General features: G+C 35.4%; 1 protein-coding gene across 2 annotated transcripts in view; it reads left to right on the forward strand.

Annotated features, from left to right (window-relative positions):
- RSPO2 (R-spondin 2) overlaps positions 1-24,113 on the forward strand; it is a 244,848-nt gene that overhangs the window by 80,491 nt on the left and 140,244 nt on the right. The window lies entirely within an intron of this gene.

Below are 24,113 nucleotides of genomic sequence, written 5' to 3' on the forward strand. Positions count from 1 at the left end.
ACCTGGGAACTTTATAACATTCCTGGGAGTTTTCATTTTTATATCTCTTCCAGGAGGTCATCAATGGATTCTTTCCATTTCTATTTTGCCCTTTGAATTTGTATCAAGGCAGCTTTCTTTTATAATTTCTTGAAATATGATATCTAGATCCCAGGGATTTTTTGTTGGGCTTATATCCAAATTGCATTTATCTATGAGGCTTTGCTTGTTGATGTTTTCACATTGTTGTTTTCTTCTGAGTTTGGGCTTTGATCTTCCTGCAAAAGTAGTAATAATGGCCAGATTCTTTTTTTGCTTTTTGATCCTTGTTTCCATCTATTTCTTGACTTTGAAAAGTTGATCTCCATTCACCCCAGGTATGGGGGAACATTGTTCTGAGCTTCAGGCTTTTTCCTGCTACTATTTTCAGAGATAGTTCTGGAGGAGTGTCTTTAGGTTTTTGGTACTTTCAAGGTGGAACAACTTGGAGAGAAGTGAGGTCACTTGTCTCTTCCTCTATGTTCTTATTTTTACCCAGAAAGGGTCCCTGTTTCATTACATCCAAAAATGTTAGCACTCATTTTGGCCCTGGAACTGTGATTCCAAACTGTGTAAGGGCAAAAGAATTGCCAAACAACACCCAGTGTCTACTAATGGTCCCCTATAATCTCTTTCTGACCAGTTTTTCCGCCCTCTTACCATTTCTGGATGAAGGGCTCTAGAAGATGCTTTTGCCACTACTGTTACCAACTCCTCCCAGGACCATCACAGCCTTTGTTGCCATGTGCTTTCTGAGGTGGTGCCCATACCAGTGTCATAGACCTCTCCTGCTTGCCTCCTAAATTATTTTGTACTAGATAAATGTCACAACCTGACCCTTTTATTTACTTTTTTGCCTTTGCCACCCTAGCATTCAATTTAAGGCCTTATTTTAAAATTGTTTGGAAGTGAATGTTGTAATACTTCTGCTGTGTTACAATCTTGGCTTTACTGTCTTATCAATCTTTTCTTAGTACTGTTCTGAGAATAACTCCTGAATAGATAAGAGAGTAATGGTCAAGTAAATAAGCATCTTCTTAATTTGAAAATACTCCCCAAAATTTTCTAGCAATAGCAGGAACTGAGACACAGTGGCTGGTAACACGGGAAAGGGGTCTAAAAGCGATTTTACTATTCTAGATGTTGGATGAATGGCACAGAGTACAGTAGAACTATTACTCTGATTGAGACCCTGTTTACTCTAGCATAGCCTGAAGTTACATTAGGGTATTGTGTTTTCCTTTTAGGTGCAGTTATACTGAGCATATGGTCAAAAAGGATTGTAAAGGATTTTTTTTTTTTAATATCAATTGTTTCTAAGTCAAATCTACTCAATCCTCCAGGTGTGCATTTGACTTAAAAAACTATTATAAAACATTAAATATTATTATAATTATATATAAACATTAATATTAATATTAAATAAAATAATATTAAAACATTATATTTGTTATTGCTAAACTTCATTTTGCTAGTTTCCCCCCAATAATCTAGTCTGTTGCGAGAGCCTGAATTTATAGATAAAAATATTTGTCTCAACACCTGGTTGATAGGCCTTTTACTTACTTCTTGTCAATTCTTTGCTGTTTTCTACTATTTAATCCTCCAACTTTATGTTTTAGTAGGTTACTTTAAGAGGTTAGAGAAAAGGGAATAGGTATTTGTCAAATACCTACTTTGTTCCAGATACTATACAAAGCATTTTACAAATATTATTTTATCTGTACATCAAAACTTTTGGTTCTATATACATTATGCCATTCACTCCCATTCTGGCAAAACCAAAACAATATAAAAAAACTGACTTGGCCTTTCCCTATCCAGAACTCTCAGCATCTTGTACATTTAGTGAACTTACAAAATTTTACTAAATTAGACTGTAAGGTCTCTGAAGGCTAGAACCATGCTTTATTTTGCAGCTTCACTGGCACCTCACAGTGTTCCTCTCTCATTTTTAAACTCAGGTTTTCAGTAAGTATTCTTAGATTTAAATTCAAGTAATTAATTCACCGTGATGTTAATTCTGTCTCACTCCCTTGTGTTTCTACCCAAGCTTTGATAGGCATAGGACTTGGATATTTTTCTTTATGCATGAACAGGGGAGGGCCAAGAATAGAAAGGTTAATTAAAATATTTAAGTATAGAGGAAATAAATTGTTAGCTGCCTAATGTTCAGTGTTCACTCTCCATGGTGCTGCTTCATTCTGGTCTCCATTTTTCCTCCTTAGCTCTGCTTCTGGCTCTTTTTTCTTACTCCCATTTATTGCTTGGCAGTCCTTTTCCACTAAGCACCTGTGTTTTAATGTTTAAACATTTTGTAGATCTATGTCTCTTGTAGAAAGTGCAAAACATGAATACCACAAACTCCAAACTCTAGTATTTTGAATGACCTGCTAGGCAAATAATTGATTCTTAAAATTGTTTAAATGTCATTTTGAGGACTTTAATTGTATTTGATGGTATCTAATTTGGAAGAATTGCATGTGTTAAGGAAACCACATAACTATATGTGTAGATATGTGGACTTTTCACTAAATACTTTCTGAAGAGGAAGATTGTATTCCGGTAATGGATAGAACTACTTAATTTGTTTTAATTAAGAATGTGTGTGTGTGTGTGTGTGTGTGTGTGTGTGTGTGTGTGTGTGTGTGTGTGTATGAGATACAATAGCATAATAACTTGACTTAATAACCAGCTTTGGGGCAATGATGACCTGGTTTAAAGCTATTACTCTGACATATACTGGCAATATGGTGCTGCCTAAATCACAACCCTTCAGTGCTCTAGGCAACTCTCTGACACTATAAATAGCAAAGAAGGTGCTGATTTGCTTTGGTAGAGGGAGTTTCCTTACCAAGAGAATTCCCTGTGTTAATGATAATACAGGTCCACTCCAGCTCCTGTCCCCAGGTGCAGTATATCTGAGTCATGTTGGAACAAAAGTTTTATTTTCTGTATTAGATTGTATTCTCTTTTTCTCATCCTTCCCTCCACCATAGATTAAAATTCAGTCTTGATCATATCTACAATATACTGAAGCCTTTTAATTACATAGGTATGCTTGTTTTTACTTCAAAGAGGACTTTGTTAGAAGAGGGTTTGTCTTCAAAGACTTCACACAGAAAGAAGAGTGGCTCATTAGTAGGCAATTGCATGGCCTGTGGTTATGTCTTTTTCCTTTGAACTAGTCAAGTGGGTCTCCTATGACACTGCACAGAATGCTTTCCATGACACTGACAAATACCCTAGGTGAGCTTATGTTTCCCTATTTTATCCTTACTTAATGTTTCAGAACATCCAAAATAATTGTTTCCATTGTTGTATATAACTTAGGCACATAAAATTTTAATATTTATGTGGCAGATAAAGGCCTGAGGACATTTTGGGGGAATTAATTTTCTTTTTACTAAGTATAAGATTTCTAATAATCCATAAAATACATACAATCACATCTACTCTGCATTTCTTAACCTGCTGTGGGACTGTGAAAATGTGGTATGTTGGAAAAAAAATGATCTGGGTGAGCATGCCTCTTCTTCCTTTCGTAAGATTTCATTAAGTATATGTTAAATACATCTGTAAAATAGGTTGATTTAAGGTTTTATGCAAATTATGGCTGTATATAGGCTTCTAGAGACTGTTTTATTTTTCATCAGTTACCATTGAGGGGTTGAGTCAAAGCATCAATTGTATTATTTTTCATTTTGGAGGGATGTTCCAACCTTTGGAGAGATTTTAAAAAAATCAATATCTGTGTACCTTTAAAATGACTCTTTATCCTCTTCCCCCATCCTGATCCATGTATTAGGTCAAATTCAAGGGTAGACACATATCTATATGAATTTTTGTAGATGTTTCCCCCACCCAGAGTGACCGTGCCTTTATATCATTGTGAAGTAATTAAAACCAATTCACCTAACAATTATTTTGTTGTGTAGACAACATTTCATGCCTATAGTATCCCACCTCTACAACAAATAGAAGTATGTGATGTACATGATAAGCAGCTTCCTGTCCAATATATGGTATATTTCTTTTAAAAATTGTGTTATCATTGAGTGACTTCCATGTTTCAAGTAAGTTTCCTGTCAACGCTTATGGATGGAGTTTTCACATGGGGAATTCTTTACATGGTGGAAATAATAAGTTAAGTCCACAACAGTCAAATTATCATGTTATCAGGCTAGACTGCTCTGAGGGTAAAGTATTGAACTGGATTGTCTTTCTTTAAAGTTGGCATCTTCTCTTGAGCACATAGTACAGTGCACCATATTGAAGTATTTAGCAACTATCGAATAGAATGAGTAAAGCTATCATAATACTCCTTAGCAAGACTTTTCTCCCTTCTTGTTACTGGTAGCTCTATTTCAGGAGTTCTTAAACCTATTGAAGTCATGAGCTCCTGAAACCTAAAGACTTTGAATTATGTCTTTAAATAAAGTAAAATACATAGGATTACCAAGGAATCAATGATATAAATTATAACTATATATGTGTACATACACATAAATGTAGATGTTTGTGTGTATAAAGATGCATATGTGTATATAACACATGTACAGACAGACATATATACACATACCTTTTCATATGTAAAAAGTAAGTTCTTATATAGATTCCAGGTCAAGAACCCCTACTCTGTTTAATTGGTGATTATTTTACTCCCAATGACTTCACAGAATCTTTGTTTCCTTAAATAAAGATAGGAGATTATTTTTGAAAGCTAAAACATTACTGCTACTAATGCAAATACCTAACATTTATTAAAATTTATAAAATAATTTACATACAGTCTTATTGATCATGACAAGCTAAAATGATTACTGCTATAGATGTTATGTATATATGTGTGTGTGGAATAGGGAAATTGTGACTTGCCCAAAATTAATAAGCCAATGCATCAGAATTAGAATTCTAATATAGTTGAACAAATTGCAAAATATACATGTAGCATAAATCTATATCAAAGGGGATAATTGCTGTTTTTAGAAGAGAAAAATGTATTACATTTAATCTTCTTGACAGGTGACTTAGAGATTATTTTTAGTCCAACCTTTGTTATCTGGACTACTGACTATAGACAAAGATATTTGGGTGAATCATCAGCCTGGAGAGCAATGACTTTGGGTCAGAAGAGATAACTCAGCAAGTCATTAAAAAGTGAAAAAAAATCAAGGGAATGGATATAATTATTTAAAATGTCTCTAGTGGCTCTCTGGGTAAATAGATTATACTTTGGCATTTTGATTAGCTGGTAAAGTATACTAATCATGATTGGTATCTTCACATTCACAACTATGAGACTGCATGTTATATAAACACACTTTTAATTTGTGTAAGTCAAGAAATTATTAAAACAATTCCTTTTTACATTTGTGACAAATTGGAGATAGGGTTAACTGCTTTTTTTGATTTGAGAAAGTTGGTCCATGGATCAGTAGATATATTTAACATATTGCAACCTACCACATTGGTCTGGTGATAGCCAAAGGTGTATTTGAGAAGAATTGAAGTCAACAAACATTTTTTTTAAGTGCCTATTCTTTGCTAATTATGCTGCAAAATCAGGGCTAGCTGCCTTCAAGAAACTTATACTATTATGGGGAAATAACATGACAAGCAAATATAAAATATGTGGAAAATAATATAATTTCAAGGTAGGGAGAGAGTCCAAAAAACTTCTGAAAAGGGCCTTTTAGAAAGCGTCACTTTGGAAGAGAATTCAAGATGAGTTGAAAGAAGGTAGGAGGGACCAATCAGTCTGCTAGGAAAGCATGAAAGGAAATATAAGAAAGTAGGGAAAAATCCAGGATGTGTTAGAGTTAGGAAGCTCAATGAAGGGTGATTGAGTAAACATTTAAATGCCAACCATCAAGGAAAGACAAGTCAGTATTTCCCTGGGCAGTTCCCAGGGGAGACAGCAGCCAAATGCATGATTGTGTGGGTAAGAGAGAATCAAGAAATGTGTGAAAAGAAATCTGGGGATAAGACAGGAAAAAGAATTAGGGAACTGAGAGCTTAGTTCAAACTTTGGTGAGGTACGTTATTTTGAAGGTTAGGATTAGGAAAAAATGAAAAGTAGCATCTTGAAAAGTGTGTTTCTGATGATTAAATGCTAGACCAAATTATTTTAGTAACTATTGTAATTTTTTTTTCAAATATATTGGTTTGTGCTACCCCCCAACTTCTCACTTACCTTATGAGGTAGTTTTAAAATGTCTTATCTTTTATCAAGGCTTCACTTAATGCCAAATAGTATGTGGGTTGTTTAACTTACTTCAGTCTTCAAGGACATATGATTTTGGCCACATTGATATAGAGGTGATGGAGATAAATCATAGCCTTTTTAGACTTCAGTAAGTAGTCTTCAGGGGCTTCAGTCACTGGAAAATTCATTCCCTTGTGGCCAGATCTGGGGATATATCTCTCTGGGATTTCATATTAATGATAATTGTGCAAATAAAATCATTCCTGATTTAGCTTTGTTTTTTAGATCAAAGACATATACTCCAAAATATAGAGTAGGGCCAAATTTGATTTCTAGCTCTAGAAAGTTTTTGTACTTGCCTATGAGTTTGAGTTTTATTTATTTATTTTTTATTTATTGAAACAAGTTTGTGTTTGTATATTTCTACACATACAATTTCAAAAAATCTAGATAGTAGTTTGATTTCTGCTTTGCATCCTTACTAGTTGTGTGTCTCCAGCCAAGTTCTATTCTCCATGTATGTCAGGCAATTTCCTTTACTATTAGGATAAACTGATTGCATAAGGTAACTTCCTCCCTCAGCTGAGAAAGTCAGAGATTTGTGGTGTATCATAGGTGTTACATTGCTTTTTTAAAAAATAAATGAAATTGTGCCATGGACACACAGAGAAGCCTGGAAGCTGCTCAGTCCCCTCATCTTGATTTTTTGCTCACATCTTATCTTGAAGTAAATATAGCAGTTTAGGGGCTTACATTTCAAAGCCCTTTCCTACAGAGATTTGGGTGCAATAGATGAACAAAGTATATAAACCACATGGGTGCTGAATGTCCAATTTCAAAATAGGCTTTCCAGGGGGATTTTTCTTACAAGTCCTAGGAAATAAATATGTATAATATTTTCCTTGTGGTTTTGGTAGTTTCTTAGCAACAGTAGCATTTTATAAACCTATTACTTTGTAACAATTTGCTTTTCATTAAAGTAACTGCTTTTATTTTTGGTTCCTTACTACAAGGGTGTATGGTCCCAACTTAAAAAGGCAGAGGTATGACCCCAGGTCCTTTCCACATCAAAAGCGAGTATGTTCTTTCATCTGGGTAGTGTCTGGAGCAGTTATTTATGACTCTGCCCCTTCTTGTTGTGGGCTGAAAAGTCACAGCTCCAAAAAGCCATCCTATTTGACTGTCCATTTATTTATTTATAATTTTATAACTCAAGGCAAGTGTGGCAATGGTTAAAAGTTAGACTATCCATCCTTTAGGAAGCATATATCTCAGAGACAGCTGAATTTGTTGGGGAGGTACATTTGGGGTAACCTGAGTACATCACACACAAGTTAATATGCTTTGAGTAGGCTGAGAAAAGCCAGAGACAGGACAGTTGGGCATGTATACTCTTGCCGGCAGAGGGCTTTTATGCCTAAGGTATCTACCAAATGTTGTGCCTGAGTCTATATAAAAAAGCTTGTCTGATGTCTTGGTAATAATATAGGTGCTTAAATACCCACTTGGAATCAGCATATCTTTAAGGATTTGTTTTTCACATTTAAATAATTGGATTATTTTCTTACATAAACATAATATTTTTTTTGAAAGAGTAGCTTTCCAGGCCACAGTCTTATATTTTTTTCAACTCTTCTCATATTGGAGCCACCATCAGTGCCAATAGTCTGTCAGCATTTCCATAGGGGACTAATAAGTAGGCTGTAAAAGCTAAAGCCAGCCTTTGGCATGGATAGTGAACACTCTACGGAAAGGGGGGAAATCTTTGTTGATTAAGTTATAGGACTGTATAGACCCGCATGATACTCATCATTTTCTTTTCTTTTCTCTCCTTTTTTCTTTTACCTTTTCCTCTTTTTCTTCTCTTTGGAAAGCTGAGTGGATTTTTACTCACACTATTTAGCTACTTGCAAATTTTAGTTAAAAACTTTAACCTGTGATAGAAGTTTCATTCTTTTTAAAGTCATCAGAAGTCTTTGGTTTTAACTGAAGAAAAACTAATAAACTAATAAATTCCTTTCTATTTTTCTTTCTATTATTCCCAGGATAAAATATGATTTTTTGTTTGGCATTTGAAGCTCTTTGAAACCTATTCCTTTCCTATATTTCCATTCCTTATGCCCCTCTTTTTAATTTATTTGGTGAACAATCCAGCTCATATACAACACTTTATCTCACAACTATATTAACTATCTCCTCTATTTGAAAGTTTTTTTTTTTTAGGTTCAATTTCTGACTTCCATGGCCTCCTTTAAGACCCAACTTAAATACTACATTATGCCAAAGGTGTTTCCTTGACCTTTTCCCAAGATACTGTCTTCCTTTTAAAGTTACCTTCCATTTGCAGTATGTAGTTCTTTTAAATGCATCATTGTTTGCATACTATCTCCCCTTAGAATGTGGTATCCTAAAGGGAACAGGAAATGTTTTTGCCTATGTGTTCTCTGTACACAGTACTTGGAAATAGTGAGTGCTTAATAAATGCTTGTTGATGGACTGGCTATAAAATTGTTAGCCTGTTATAGAGCAATTAACTAAGATTGGCTTATTCTATGCCAGGCAGTGTGCTAAGCAGTGGGAATACAAATATTAAATATGAGAAAACATATATGGACTGACTCTTGCTCAGAAACTACTGATAATGATTTATTCTAACAACTGCTACACATGGATTTTCTTAGACTTTCTGCTGATAGTAACTTTGAAAATATGTAGCTCCTTTGGTGATAGGTCAGATGCTGCAATTCTTTCTGAGTTAAAGGTGAATAACCCTGTTCTTTCCATACATTTATGTAAGCAAGTCTATTTTTCAGAGTACCTATTATGGCAAGAAGAAGAAACCCACCTGGATGAATAAAATAAAAATCTTACTGTGAATATTGCTGACATTAAGTATTTCTACTGAAGATATTTCCCCCTGATAATTGATGTTCTAAACATATTTGTAGCCAGACAATTTTAGAATCAATCAACAAGCAGTTTTTACACATCTACTTTGTGCTAGACTATGAGAATATGAATAAAAAAAGAAGCTATACTTGGGTTTATATTCTACTGGGGGAGAAAAATAAAGGTTTGTATGTATTACATGTATTGGTTTGTGTATATATATATGGGTGTATATACATATCTGTACATATAGTCATATCGATACTTATGTAAATATATATAAAATATATAGTTAGAGGTAGGGCACTAAGCACAGGGATGATCAGGAAAGGCTTCATGTAAAAAATGTTACTTGAACTAAGTTTTGAAGGAAATTAGGAACTTCAGTAGGCAGAGATGAGGAAGGAATAAATCAAAAGCAGGAAAAGCAGCCAGTGCAGAGGTATGGAGATGGTAAATAGATTGTCATTTGTGTCATGTATTGTTTAAGAGAAGGTTGGTTGAATTGTAGAGTGTTGGAAGGAGAGTTATAATAAGACCAGAAAGCTGAATTGATATGAGGTTGTAAAGGGGTTTAGGTACCAGAGTAATGGGGAGCAGGGGAAGGTGGTAGCAAGGTACATAATGATTTGAAAACTTTGTGTGTGTGTGTGTGTGTGTGTGTGTGTGTGTGTGTGTGTGTGTGTGTGTGTGTGTGTGTGTATAGTTTTAGGGTAGGTAAGTGGGTCAGTGGATAGAGTCAGGCCTGGAGGTGAGAGGTCCTGGGTTCATATTGGCCTCAGACAATACCTACTTGTGTGATCACGGGCAAGTCACTTAACCCCCATTGCCTAGCTCTTACCACTCTTGTATCTTGTATCTTAAACTTAGTGTTGATTCTAAGACAAAATGGTAAAGGTTTAAAACAATTATTTAATTTTAAAAGGTTATATTGTGTGCTGTAACTTGAATCAGGTTTCTCTCTCTCTCTCATTCATATTAATGACAATGCTAATTTCTTTAGTTTTAGAAATGTAGAGATTTGTATTCTTTGCTACTTAGGAGGCAATAGAATATGAGTAGAATCATAAGGCCTGAATTAATCTATACTTTGCTACCTAATAGTTGTGTAACTTTAAGTAGCTCAGTTAACATTGCAATCCTGTTTATTCCTCCATAAAATGGCAGAGGCATAGATACTGTGCTTCCTTTTCATTATTGTAAAGAAACATAAATGATGATATATATTTTTCATAGCACTTGATATAAAAATACTTTTGCATCAAAATCATTTTGTAAACATAGTCTAAATGCAAATAAAATCAGTAATTGCTGTTGGAGAACTAATTACTTTATTTACATTTTGTGGAATCTGTGGAGTCATATAAAAGTACATAGAAATGTAAATTTAAATGATTCTGATCCCAACCTGTCTCTGCCTTCTCATCCCATGGAACTCTTGTCTGTGTCTTTTTATAAAGGTTGTGTGGGAAAGCTCCCAAATGCTCTGAGGACTTTGCTCTAGAGCTTTTCCATGAGGACTTACCATGAACTATCTTTTTGAGTAGTCCACAGAACCTTTTATGGTTGTTTATCTCTCTGATGACCTTCTTTTTATGACTTCTGCATAATTCTTCATAGGTGATTGCATAGTCTTCTCACACCTGCTATATAGCTCTTCATTTTTCCTTTGCATGTATTTGCTATCTTAATTCTTTGGACTGTGATATTTCATGACTTGCAATTATATAGCACCAATGGAAGAATACTGAGGTAAAAAAGATGAGCTTTTGATTCAGGTAGAAGTTTGAGACTTTTAAAAAATCACTTCATGATATCCCGAAGACACTTACTTGTTCAGCATAATTTTTATTACTTAAATATCTGTAAACACTATTGAGGAAATGATGACACCAACTGGAAATTTTTATGTGAATAAATGCTTTGGATAAAGTGTTGAAGTTGTACAGTGTTGAAGATGTACGTGGTCAAGAAGGACTCATGCCACACAGCTTGCTACGTGGATGTCTGTTAAACATTTTTCCAATATGTTTTTTTCTTCCAAGTGTTAATCTTCAATTTACTGCTTTGACTTAATTATTATAACATGTGGCAAGAAAAGCCCATGTTGCCCAAACAGAAGCTCCCTGCCTTTCTTTCACTAACAAGTTTCCATCTAAGAGTGTGGTCTTTGGAAGAGAAAACACTAAATGATTCTTGAATTGAATTGGGTGTTGGTGGAACACTGCCAGTAGTGGAATGCTGGGCAGTCTTCATTTTGGACAACCAGTGGTCCTATTTTGTGGTAGCAACAGAATTGGCAACATTAGGGATTATTTCTGCAGATGGCAGAGAGCCTGAGTCTTAGAGGATATCACCCCAAAAGGAATGAGGAGAGAACTGGGGGTATCTTTTTCCTTCTATTTTGAACTTTCATTTAAGATGAGAAGCATTTTTTAAAACATGAGGATGGAGATCATTGTACTTTGTCAGAAGAGTGTTTTTTTAATTAAATCATTATCATTCCCTCCCTCAGTCCCCTATCAGTTAGTTACATAGCACTTTATTTTCCTATCCAATGGAGGCACAAAGAATAGATAGCTCATCTAAAGAAAGAAGTAGTACCTATAGGTTAGTTCTCTAAAGTAAATTTACCTACAGGAGATAAATCTGGAAGAAACTTCTGGAGGATCACACAAATTGGACATGGAGTAGTTCCAAAGAAGACATATCCTATGAAAATTTCTTCTTCCCCATCCCCTTCCCAAGACTTTTCCAACTAAATGACTGAGAGGCAAATCTTTTTCCTTTTAACTCTAAGTACCAGCAACACTGAATTGGGATTCAGCAGAGGCTCAGTGGGTATGATTTCTTCTCAATATATTGATCAGGATCCTGATATATGCATGTGAGCCACAGGGCTCAGAAGTGACATTGCTCAGACCTAGCTTACATTACTTTAGATACAAGTCATAGAGCCTTTTCTAAGTGATTGTAGGGCACGGATTTTTGGCGAATGTTCCTTTGTCTTCCCTTTTGATTGCTGGCAGATGTGTATTGGCTTTATTCTTTTAAAGGTGAAATTGAGTAGTTTCTATAGCAATAAATGACTATGGTGCTGAAAGCCTGCATCACCCATCCCTCATTAGCATAACAGGCCACAAGCTACCATGTTGCTAACTAGAAACTAATTGTAAGGGGAAATGCTAGAGAAACCTTTCTTTAGCTATTTTTTCCCCCACCATGATAAGCTCTATCATTTTCATCTTCCAGATTGAGGCTCAGAGAAGTTATGTTACTTCTAAGAGTTGCTATTACAACAAGAACCCAAAGTCTTAGACTTTATCAACTTATCAAGATGGAAGGGTCTCAGTGCTCATTGAGTAACTAGGACAGTACCTGGAACAAAGGAGTTACCTTAATAATGCTAATGGGTTATAAGGGCAGAGCCAGGATTTTAAACTCCATCCTCTAATTCTAATTTACCACTGTATCACAAATAGGGAAAATCCTGCTCAGACTCCAGAATTAAAAAAAATTGTTCTCTTCATATGTTTTATATCTATCTGTATTCTTTTCTCCTACCTCAAAACTATTAATTAGCTATGGCAATAGTCCCTGTGATACTAGGCTAGATATCTCTCCCTTTGGACTAGCAGAGTGCTCTACACACACAGTAGATGCTTAATGTTTGTAGATTTTTAAAAATAAGGTTAAAGAAGATAAGGGAGAAAATGGCTGAGTTCTTGATGTTAGTCTTTCTGTTATCAAATCTCTTGAAGGACCATACATTTGGTTATTTAATGGAATGAATGAATTTGTTTCTTAAATGACTAAATTAGGTGATAGATTAATAATCAATTATGAAATGTTGGTGGAAAAAGACCCATGAAAAGCATTTAGGATGGAAAAACTATGCTGAAAATAGAGATATATAGGAAACTATCTCTATTAAAGTCAGAAAAGATTTTTAGGGTTTTTTTTATTTGTTTGAGGAATTCAAAATTGAAATACAGCTAGAAGAACTGCTTTTTTATGGAAAGAAGGGTTTTTAAGTTTTAATTGCATCAATGAAACATTGTGTGTATGTGTGTCAGTGTGAGTGTGACAGGGGAGAAGTTGACCAGGACCAGACCTCTTGGGAGTCTTAACTTTGGGAGTAGCTTGGTAGATTTTGTAGGATAATAATGTGTGACTCAATAATTTTGATTACTACAACATTGATCCTATAGAAGAAAGTGTTTTTGGTGGTGATAAAGGTGATGCTAGGCATTCAAATATTTATGTTAAAGTAGATAGGGAATTTAGAACATTTAGATGAATAGATCTCCATTATAAATGTCTTTTTTTTTTAGTTTTTAAACATTATTTTATTTGGTCATTTTCATACATTATTCATTGGAAACAGAGATCATTTTCTTTTCCTCCCCCTCCCCCCTGTCCCACCACCCCTCTCCTAGCCAACACGTGATTCCACTGGGTATTACATGTGTCCTTGCTCTGAACCCATTTCCTTGTTGGTATTTGCATTAGGGTGCTCATTTAGCGTCTCTCCTCAGTCATATCCCTTCAACCCCTGTAGTCAAGCAGTTGCCTTTCCTCAGTGTTTTTATTCCTGCAGTTTGTCCTCTGCTTAAGGATAGTGTTTTTTTCTCCTAGATCCCTGCAGATTGCTCAGGGACATTGCATTGCCATTAATGGAGAAGTCCATTATGTTCGATTGTACCACAGTGTCTCAGTCTCTGTGTACAATGTTCTTCTGGTTTTGCTCCTTTCACTCTGCATCACTTCCTGGAGATTGTTCCAGTCTCCATGGAATTCTTCCATTTTATTATTCCTTTGAGCATAATAGTATTCCATCACCAACATATATCATAATTTGTTCAGCCATTCTCCAATTGAAGGGCATCCCTCATTTTCCAATTTTTGGCCACCACAAAGAGCATAGTTATGGATATTCTTGTACAAATCTTTTTCCTTATTATCTCTTTGGGGTACAAACTGTAAACCTCAAAATTCCTTAGACTTATAAATGTTGGAAATTTCACCATTGGGATATTTCATACTTGGAAAATTTCTTACTGATAGTCTATTGGAATGGGAATCCCATTGGCATGGGAGGTTCCTTCTCTTCCCTTCTTAAGATTACTTTAGGACAGAAACCTTTTGCTGAACAATGGAAAGGACTTTGACCTATGCTTAAGCATAGAACAGGAATTTCTTTGAGTCTTGATTGATTTTAGAATTGATACAATGGAGATACTCCACCCTATTCAGTCCTAATAGGATTGAGTAAGGGCTGCAGCCTAGATCAAAATTTAATTATTCCAATCTCTACCATACTCAAGTTAACAGGATTTAGAAAGGGCTGTAGCAAAGGAGTAAAGATTTAATCATTTGAAAAATATGACCTTCAACAGACATGTGCAAAAGCCAGAAACCTCTGGGTGGTCCTGGGGTTAAGAGAGAGCCTCCATTGACAGGGAAATTGATGAAGAGTGATTGGTAGATGTGAGGACTGAGGGGAGGCAACTTGAATGGTTTCCTTAAAGATAGGAGGGTCTGGAGACTGGAGGAGGTTGAGGTTTTGGTCGGTGTGGTTCCTGGGCTCTGAGAAGGCTTGCTCTGAAGGAAGCTGAAGGTGGGGGCCCCTGAGACTGTTTCTCCATTTTGGACACATGAGTAATAGGGACTGATCTCTTTTCTTTGCCCCAGCTATCTAAGGGCTTGGGCCTTTTGGCCCAGCCTAAACAGAAGGGGTATTTAAGCCCTATTCCCTTCTCTCCCTTTTTCTCTCTCGCTATCTCTAATTCCTTTCTTACTCCTATTGTAAATAAACTCCAAAAAAGGCTGACGGCTGACTTGAGTTTTTCATTTAGGAATTACATAGCTGATTCCTTGGCGACCTTAAATTAATATATATCAGTCTTTTAAAGTGATTCCCTTGTTACAAAACCCAGCAGTGCTATGGCTGGATCAAAGGGCATGCCCTTTGGGCATAGTTCCAAATTGCCCTCCAGAATGGTTGGATCAATTCACAACTCCACCAGCAATGAATTAGTGTCCCCACTTTGCCACATCCCCTCCAGCATTAATTACTTTCCTTTGCTGTCATATTGGCCAATCTGCATGGTGTGAGGTGATACCTCAGAGTTGTTTTGATTTGCATCTCTCTGATTATAAGAGATTTAGAACACTTTTTCATGTGCTTATTAATAGTTTTGATTTCTTTATCTGAAAACTGCCTATTCATGTCCCTTGCCCATGTATCAATTGGCGAATGGCTTGATTTTTTTGTACAATTGATTTAGCTCTTTGTAAATTTGAGTAATTAAAGCTTTGTCAGAGATTTTTATGAAGATTGTTTCCCAATTTGTTGCTTCCCTTCTAATTTTAGTTACATTGGTTTTGTTTGAACAAAAACTTTTTAATTTGATGTAGTCAAAATTATTTATTTTACATTTTGTGACTCTTTCTAAGTCTTGGTTTTAAAATCTTTCCCTTCCCAAAGGTCTGACATGTATACTATTCTGTGTTCACCTAATTTATTTATAGTTTCCTTCTTTATATTCAAGTCATTCACCCATTCTGAGTTTATCTTGGTGTAGGGTGTGAGGTATTGATCCAAACCTAATCTCTCCCACACTGTCTTCCAGTTTTTCCAGCAGTTTTTATCAAATAGTGGATTTTTGTCCCAAAAGCTGGGGTCTTTGGGTTTGTCATAGACTGTCTTGCTGAGGTCATTTACCCCGTCTATTCCACTAATCCTCCTTTCTATCTCTTAGCCAGTACCAAATTGTTTTGAGGACCACTGCTTTGTAATATAGTTTGAGATCCGGGACTGCAAGGCCACCTTCCTTTGTATTTTTTTTTTATTTCCCTGAATATCCTTGATCCTTTGTTCTTCCAAATGAACTTTGTTATGGTTTTCTCTAATTCAGTAAAAAAAGTTTTTTGTAAGTTCAATGGGTATGGCAATAAATACATAGATAAGTTTGGGTAAGATGGTCATTTTTATTATGTTAGCTCATCCTACCCATGAGAAATCAGTGTTTTTCCAATTGTTTAGATCTAGTTTTAATTGTGTGGAGAGTGTTTTGTAGTCGTGTTCATATAGTTCCTGTGTTTGTCTCGGCAGATAGAGTCCTAAGTATTTTATATTGTCTCGGGTGACTTTAAATGGGATTTCTCTTTCTAATTCTTGCTGCTGAAATGGGTTGGAGATATAGAGAAATGCTGATGACTTATGCCGGTTTATTTTGTACCCTGCAACTTTGCTAAAGTTGGTGATTATTTCAACTAGTTTTTGGTTGATTCTCTAGGATTCTTTAAGTAAATCATCATATCATCCACAAAGAATGACAGCTTGGTCTCCTCATTGCCAATTTTAATACCTTCAATTTCTTTTTATTCTCTAATTGCTACTGCTAGTGTTTCTAGTACAATGTTAAATAATAGAGGTGATAATGGGCATCCTTGTTTCACTCCTGATCTTATTGGTAATGCATCTAGTTTATCCCCATTGCAGATGATGTTTGCTGATGGTATTAGATATATGCTGTTTATTATTTTTAGGAAAGACCCTTCTATTCCTATACTTTCTAGTGTTTTCAATAGGAATGAGTGTTGTATTTTATCAAAGGCTTTTTCTGCATCTATTGAGATAATCATGTGATTCTTGTTGGTTTGCTTCTTAATATGGTCAATTATGTGGATGGTTTTCCTAATATTGAACCATCCTTGCATTCCTGGTATGAATCCTACTTGATCATGGTGGATGACCCTTCTGATCACTTGCTGGAGTCTTTTTGCTAGTATCCTATTTAAGATTTTTGCATCTATATTCATTAGGGAGATTGGCCTATAGTTTTCTTCCTCTGTTTTTAACCTGCCTGACTTTGGATTCAGTACCATGTTTGTATCGTAAAAAGAATTTGGTAGAACCCCTTCTTGGCTTATTCTCTCAAATAGTTGTATAATGTTGGGATTAGTTGTTCTTTGAATATTTGATAGAATTCATTTGTGAATCCATCTGCATCTGGGGATTTTTTCTTAGGGAGTTCTTTGATGGCTTTTTCATTTTTCTTTTTCTGATATGGGGTTGTTTAGGTAATTTATTTCTTCTTCTCTTAGTCTAGGCAATTTATATTTTTGTAAGTATTCATCCATATCACTTAGATTGCCATATTTGTTGCCATATAATTGGGCATAGTAGTTTTTAATGATTGCCCTAATTTCCTCTTCATTAGAGGTGAGGTATCCCTTTTCATCTTGAATACTGTCAATTTGTTTTTTTTTCTTTCCTTTTTTTAATTAGACTGACTAGTACTTTGTCTTTTTTATTTGATGTTTTCAAAGTAACAGCTTCTAGTCTTATTTATTAAATCAATAGTTCTTTGACTTTCAATTTTATTGATTTCTCCTTTGATTTTTAGGATCTCTAATTTAGTCTTCATCTGAGGATTTTTAATTTGTTCGCTTTTTAGTTTTTTAATTTGCATGCCCAGTTCTTTGACCTCTACCCTTCTTAATTTGTTTATATATGAACTCAAGGATATAACTTTCCCTCTGAGTACTGCTTTGGCTGCATCCCATAGCTTTTGAAAGGATGTCTCACCATTGTCATTTTCTTTAATGAAGTTATTAATTGTTTCTATGATTTGTTCTTTAACTAACCAGTTTTGGAGAATCATATTGTTTAATTTCCAATTAATTTTTTATTTATCTCTCCATGTACCCTTACTAATTATTATTTTCATTGCATTGTGGTCTGAAAAGGTTTCATTTATTATTTCTGCCCTTTTGCACTTGTTTGCAATGTTTTTGTGCTCTAATACATGATCAGTTTTTTTTAATGTACCATGTGCTGCTGAAAAGAAGGTGTATTCCTTTTTGTTCCTATTTATTTTTCTCCACATGTCTACTAACTCTAATTTTTCTAAGATTTCATTTACTCTCTCACCTCTTATTTTTTTCGTTTGATTTATCTAGTTCAGATAGAGGAAGGTTCAGATCTCCCACTAGTATAGTTTTTCTATCTATTTCATCCTTGAGCTCCTCTAGTTTCTCCTTCAGAAATTTGGATGCTATGCCATTTGGTGCATACATATTGAGTACAGATATTTCCTCGTTGTCTATGCTGCCTTTTATCAGGATGTAATTACCTTCCCTATCTCTTTTAACTAGATTTCTTTTTACTTTGGCTGTGTCAGATATCATGATTGCAACTCCTACCTTCTTTTTATCAGTTGATGCCCAATAGATTTGGCTCCATCCTCTTACTTTCACCCTATTTGTATCTACCTTCCTCACATGTGTTTCTTGCGGACAGCATATGGTAGGGTTTTAGATTCTAATCCACTCTGGTATTTGTTTGCGTTTTTGAGTGAGTTCATTCCATTCATATTCAGAGTTATGATTACTAGGTGTGTATTTCCCAGCATTTTGATTTCTACTCCTGGTCCTGCCTTTTCTTCTTTCACTATTTCCTTCTACACCAATATTTCTTTATAATCAGTTCCCCTAGTTCCCACCCTTATTTTACCTCCCTTTCTACCCCCCTACCTTCTTGTTCCCCCCCTTATTTTCCCATATAGTCTTTTAAAAATTGCCCCCCCTCTCCTTCCCTTGTACTGCTTCCCTCCCCACCAGTCCTTTTTTTACCCTTCTACTCCCCTATAGGGCTCAAATCTGTTCTCTGCCTCAATGGATTGGATTGTTCTTCCCTCTTTGGGTCAGTTTCAAAGCACATAAGAATTGAGTTGAGATATTTCCTATCTCCAACCTCTTTACCCTTCCAGTGTATCGATGTTCTCCCCCCTCCCACCATGAGCTTCTTTGTGACATATAAATTTACCCCCATTTGTTTCTTTTCCCATTTCTTTTAGTATTTACCTCTTTTTAAGCTCTGGTTGTATGTATGTGTATATATATATATGTACATATATATATATATATACCTATTTGTGTCTTGTCCTTTCTTCCTATATAGTTTGTCACTGTTCCCTCTAAGTGTAATTTTTCTAGCTGCCCAGGTGATAGCAACAGTTTTTAAGAGTTACCAATGATCTCTTTCTTATAGGGATACATATCATTTTAACTTATTGAGTCTCTTAAAAATTTTTGTTGTTGTTTCATTTGTTTTTCTTTTTCTTCTCTTTTTTAATTACCTTTTTATGATTCTCTTGAGTTCTGTGCTTGGACATCAAATTTTCTGTTCAGGTCTGTTCTTTTCTTTATGAATGCTTGGGATTCTTCTATTGTTTTGAATGACCATACTTTCCCCTGTAAGAATATAGTCAGTTTTTATGGGTATTTGATTCTTGTTTGTAGACCTAGTTCCCTTGCTTTCTGGAATATCATATTCCATGTCTTTCGGTCCTTCAGTGTGGATGCAGCCAGATCTTGTGTTGTCCTCACTGTGTTTCTGTGGTATCTGAATGGCTTCTTCTTGGCAGCTTCTAATATCTTTTCTTTAGTCTGATAGTTTTTGAATTTGGCTATAACATTACTGGGTGTTGTCAGTTGGGGATTAAATACAGGAGGTGATCTGTGGATTCTTTCAATCTCCACTTTCCCCTCTTGTTCTAGGATATCATGTCAGTTTTCCTGAATAATTTCCTGTAGTATCATGTCTTGGCTTTTTCTTTTGTCATGGTCTTCTGGTAGACCAATGATTCTTAAATTGTCTCTTCTCGAACGATTTTCTAAATCATCTGTTTTGTGAATGAGATGCTTCATATTTTCCTCAATTTTTTCATTCTTTTTTTGTTTGTTTGTTTTGTTTGTTTGTCCTGCTGCCTTGTGAGGTCCCTTAATTCCAGTTGTTGTATTCTGGTTCTTAAAGACTGGATTTCATCCCTGGCTTTTTGGTCATCCTTTTCCTTCTGTTCTGATTTTCTTTGAAGGTCATCTTTCAGACTCTTTACCTCATCTTTCATCTCCTTTGCCTCATTTTCCAGCTGGTTGATTTTGGCTTTCAAGACACTATTTTCTTGTTTTAGTTCAAGTGCCTCTGTTTCCAGATGACTTATCTTAATTTTTAAGTTCTTTTCCCAATTGTCTTCAGCCTCTCTTAATTGTGTTTTGAGTTCTTCCACAGCCTGTATCCAATTCACTGGAGTTTCTGATTCATCATTTGCTGAGTAGAAGCTGTCTATTGTAGTTTCTTTCTTCTTTTTCTGTTGTTTGCTCAAATTCACCCCTTCTTTACTCCCAGTATTTGTCTGTGCTCTTGCTCTCATTTTTTTTTTGCTTTCGGGGGCTTTTGTCAGTCTCCTCTCTTGGAGCTTTAACAGGAGATCTCTTGGTGTAGTCATTGGTGTGGGGTTTTGGGGGTTTGAGCTTCCCTGTCCTCTGGAGGCTTTTGATTAGATTAAAGTCCAGCAGTCAATGAGGATGGGTGTGGAGCCTGGGCTTCCCTGAGTTCTGGAGACTTTTGATGGGATTAAGTTCAGCTTAGTTGGGCTGGGTGTGCTCTGAGTCCAAAACTTCCTGGAAGGCTGGAGCAAATATGGAGGATCTCCACAGCTCTGGCCAGGCTGCCAGGTCCATGCTCCCTCTCTAGCTCCTTCCCCGCCATCTGTGTTGGACGCTCTGAACTCGGCACAGCCCTGCTCGCAAGTTATGCCCTTCAGTCCAGCACCTTTGCCCACCTAAAAGATCCCACTGCCACTGGAATCTCAGCACTCTGGGTGGGAGGGGGGATGGGTCCTGGGGCCTTCCTTCTGTCTTCCCCTTAAGCCCGAGTGTACTCGGATTCTGGCTTTTCAGGGGGTGTACCTTTTGAATTAAGTCCAGCAGGAGTGTTCCTTGGCTCTGTCTTGTTGTTAAGTTTGATTTTCAATCCCCTGGGATCATTCAGTCTGTGATTGGTTAGGAAGGGTATTCAGAGGTTTGAACTTCTGCTCCTTTTAGGCCGCCATCTTGACTCCACCTTGCCTCTATAAATGTCTTTATAAGATCACATTGTGTGGAAACTAGAAATTAGAAAAGACTTGAGAATAGTGAAACATTAGATTTTTGCATTTTCTTGTAAACATATAGTCTAAATGGATCAGTTATCTTTCTCTTCTTCTCTCAATATCTTTCCATCTTACATTTTCCTGTATTTCTAGAATTAATGTCCCATGCTAGAATAGAAAGCTATTCAGGAAATTTAAATTGTTATTTTATTTATTTATTTTTTGTATATAAGTAAGTAGCCTCAATGACTGATATTCTGACTACAAAATATTTCAGTATGGTCCAAGAAAAACACTATCATGATTTGTATCTGGCTCAAGTTTGTGGTTTATTTTTGGGAAAGCAAGATTCTCTGTTTAAACAGCACAAGCTTTAAAACACATGCCAATATGGATTCTGAAGATACGGGTTTTTTCAGCAAGCAACAGATTAGGTTATGTAATCCAAATTTAGAAACAAAATGGTCATCTTTGCAACAATCTTAATAGGTCTTTAGAGATACAGATAGAGCTCAAGCAAAGATGAGTTACTGATTTAAACATTCATTTTTGGTTTCATGTGCAGCAAAATGTTCATAGTGATAAACTATCAAGCTTTTTAAAGATTTATTATGTTCAGTTGTGACCAGTTTACCTGTTTTAAGAAGCTGTTTTTAATAGGTATCTTCAACTCTGTGTATGTAAATCTAAGCAAACTGTCCTAAGGCTGAACATTTATCATTAGTATGAAGTCTTTATGGCTCATAATTCATGATCTTAATGACTAAAGTGAGTCGGGGGCTGGTAACTTAAGATATCTCCATATTTTCTTCCCAGTATTTATAGATTATAAATTCACAGAAGCCAAAGGTTATAACTGACTGTTCAGTACAATGCCAAGCACAATACTATGTGATACACACTTAATGCACTCTGTTTCTTTTAAAAATATTTCATTAAAAAACAAACCTCTTGTAGGAAGAAGAGAGATATTAGCCACATTATGGTAAGGTCTATTGTTGTAACTCCTAATAGTTGCCCATTTTAATTAAAATTCAGCACATGGAGCAATTCAACTTTATGCCAAGTTGCTAATAGCTTATTCTTTAATCCTGCTGTCAGGATCAGAAATGTGCACCCTTCTTCAGAAATGGATGCCTTCACCTAGAAGGAATTTATATTCATTCTTACTTGGCAAAAGCAAAATCCAGAAACAGAGAAGCACTTAAATGTCTGGAGTCTATTGGAAACAGATGGGCATTTGACACCTACATAAAATGTTCTATGGAATAAAATGTAAATAGCTGGATTTGACTTAACAGATGACAAGACAAAAACAGAACCTGATGATCCACAAAAAAGTTGACTTCTTACTCATTTGAGTTTAAAATTGCAGAAAACAAGTTGATTGAAAATAAGATGAGCAAATCTGACTCATGTTACTTTACATTTTAATAAAATTAAATTAATAATAAGTAACAACCTGGCATAATGATGGTTAGTGTTGACCTTGAAATCAGGAAAGGCCAGGTTCAGGTATTGCCACCAAGATATAATAACTCTAGTCACCTAATCCCTATTATTATAAATTACAGACAGTTGCCCCTCTATATTGATGGAAAGAATTGCCTCACTAGAAGTTATCCATACTGATGAAATCACAGGTTCCCAAACCAAAAAATTAAAAAAAAAACAAATTAAAACCTTACTTAGTTTTATATTAATTAAATTAAAGTTTAATTAAAATTAAAACCTTACTTAGTTTTATATAGTATTTTAAGGTTTACAAAACACTTCCTTCAGCAACCCTGTGAAGATAGAAATATATATCTCTCAGGACCTAGTACACCTATTCTGCTGAACTTCTAAATCTCTATTTCTCTAGGAATTATGTGTTTGTGTTCTTTAAAAATCATTGTTCTTCTCCTTTGGGGGCTTTTAAATGTTGCAAAATCATGTGTTTGGCCCTGTACTTAGGGTGGATCTGGGTTTTGAGATGTTTGCCTTGGACAGCAGCAGTGCTGGGTCTCAGCAGGTTTCAGGGTTGGAGAAGTTGAAGCTTACTAAGAGACAAAATAAACGAGATCATCAAAGCAAGAAATTAACTACTCTGTTTATTCACCTGCACAGCTGAGCCAATCTCAGGGCAATAAACAGATATTCTAGATATTAAGATTCTGAAAAAATAAATTACTTTAGTCAAATGTTTAAAGTTTTAATTCTTCCTAATTTTATTCCCTAAAGTTTGGTTTGTAGCTATTATATAACACATACAGGTTTTCTGCTGAATGTACACTATACAATCTGTAGACACAATGGTAGATTTGGGGAAAAGATGGAGGAAGGACTTTTAGAAATGGCAACCAAATAAACCACAAATGTAATGTCTCTGTGTGGTCTTATGTCACAAATTGGATTTGATCCTTGGAACATGATGTTACTAACTGCAGGAGTGATAATATTCCCCTGAGTTAGTCATTTTGGTGTTACAGAGTTCTCTTTATAATCAAATTCAAGTTCAGAAAAAGGTAGATGTTAGGTTATGTTTGGGTTATAAGGACTGCATTATGAACCTTATGATATTCCAGGTATAAAGGTATAAAAATAGCAAAGTAGGTATCTTGGAGTTTCATTTTTACTTTCTAGTGTTTCTTGGAATCTTAGAAAAGGACATCTGAGGTCCTTTCATTTGATTTATACATAAAGAGGAATGTCTTCTTTTGCATCCCTAACAGCCTCCACAGAAGATGAGAAGATTGATAGTCTTGTCAGGCAGTCAATTTTATTTTGGGTATATGTAATAATTAGGAATTATTTCTGCAGATTGAGCTAAAATATGCTTCTCTGCAGCTTTTATTCCTTGATTCTTATTCTGCTCTCTGGTGTGAAGCAAAAGAAGCATATATACCTTAACATAATAATATCTCTTTGCCCAAACTTAAATTTTCCTTCACCTGGCTGAGTTTACCAGCTCTTTTACATGGTCCTTTTATGAGGTGCTTTCTTTCCTCATAACTTTATTAGTTGCCATCTTCTTGGAGTGCATATTGGTTGTGAATGGGCATCCTTATAACGTG

Source organism: Monodelphis domestica, chromosome 3 (assembly GCF_027887165.1).
Source record: "Monodelphis domestica isolate mMonDom1 chromosome 3, mMonDom1.pri, whole genome shotgun sequence".
Classification (NCBI taxonomy): Eukaryota; Metazoa; Chordata; class Mammalia; order Didelphimorphia; family Didelphidae; genus Monodelphis; species Monodelphis domestica.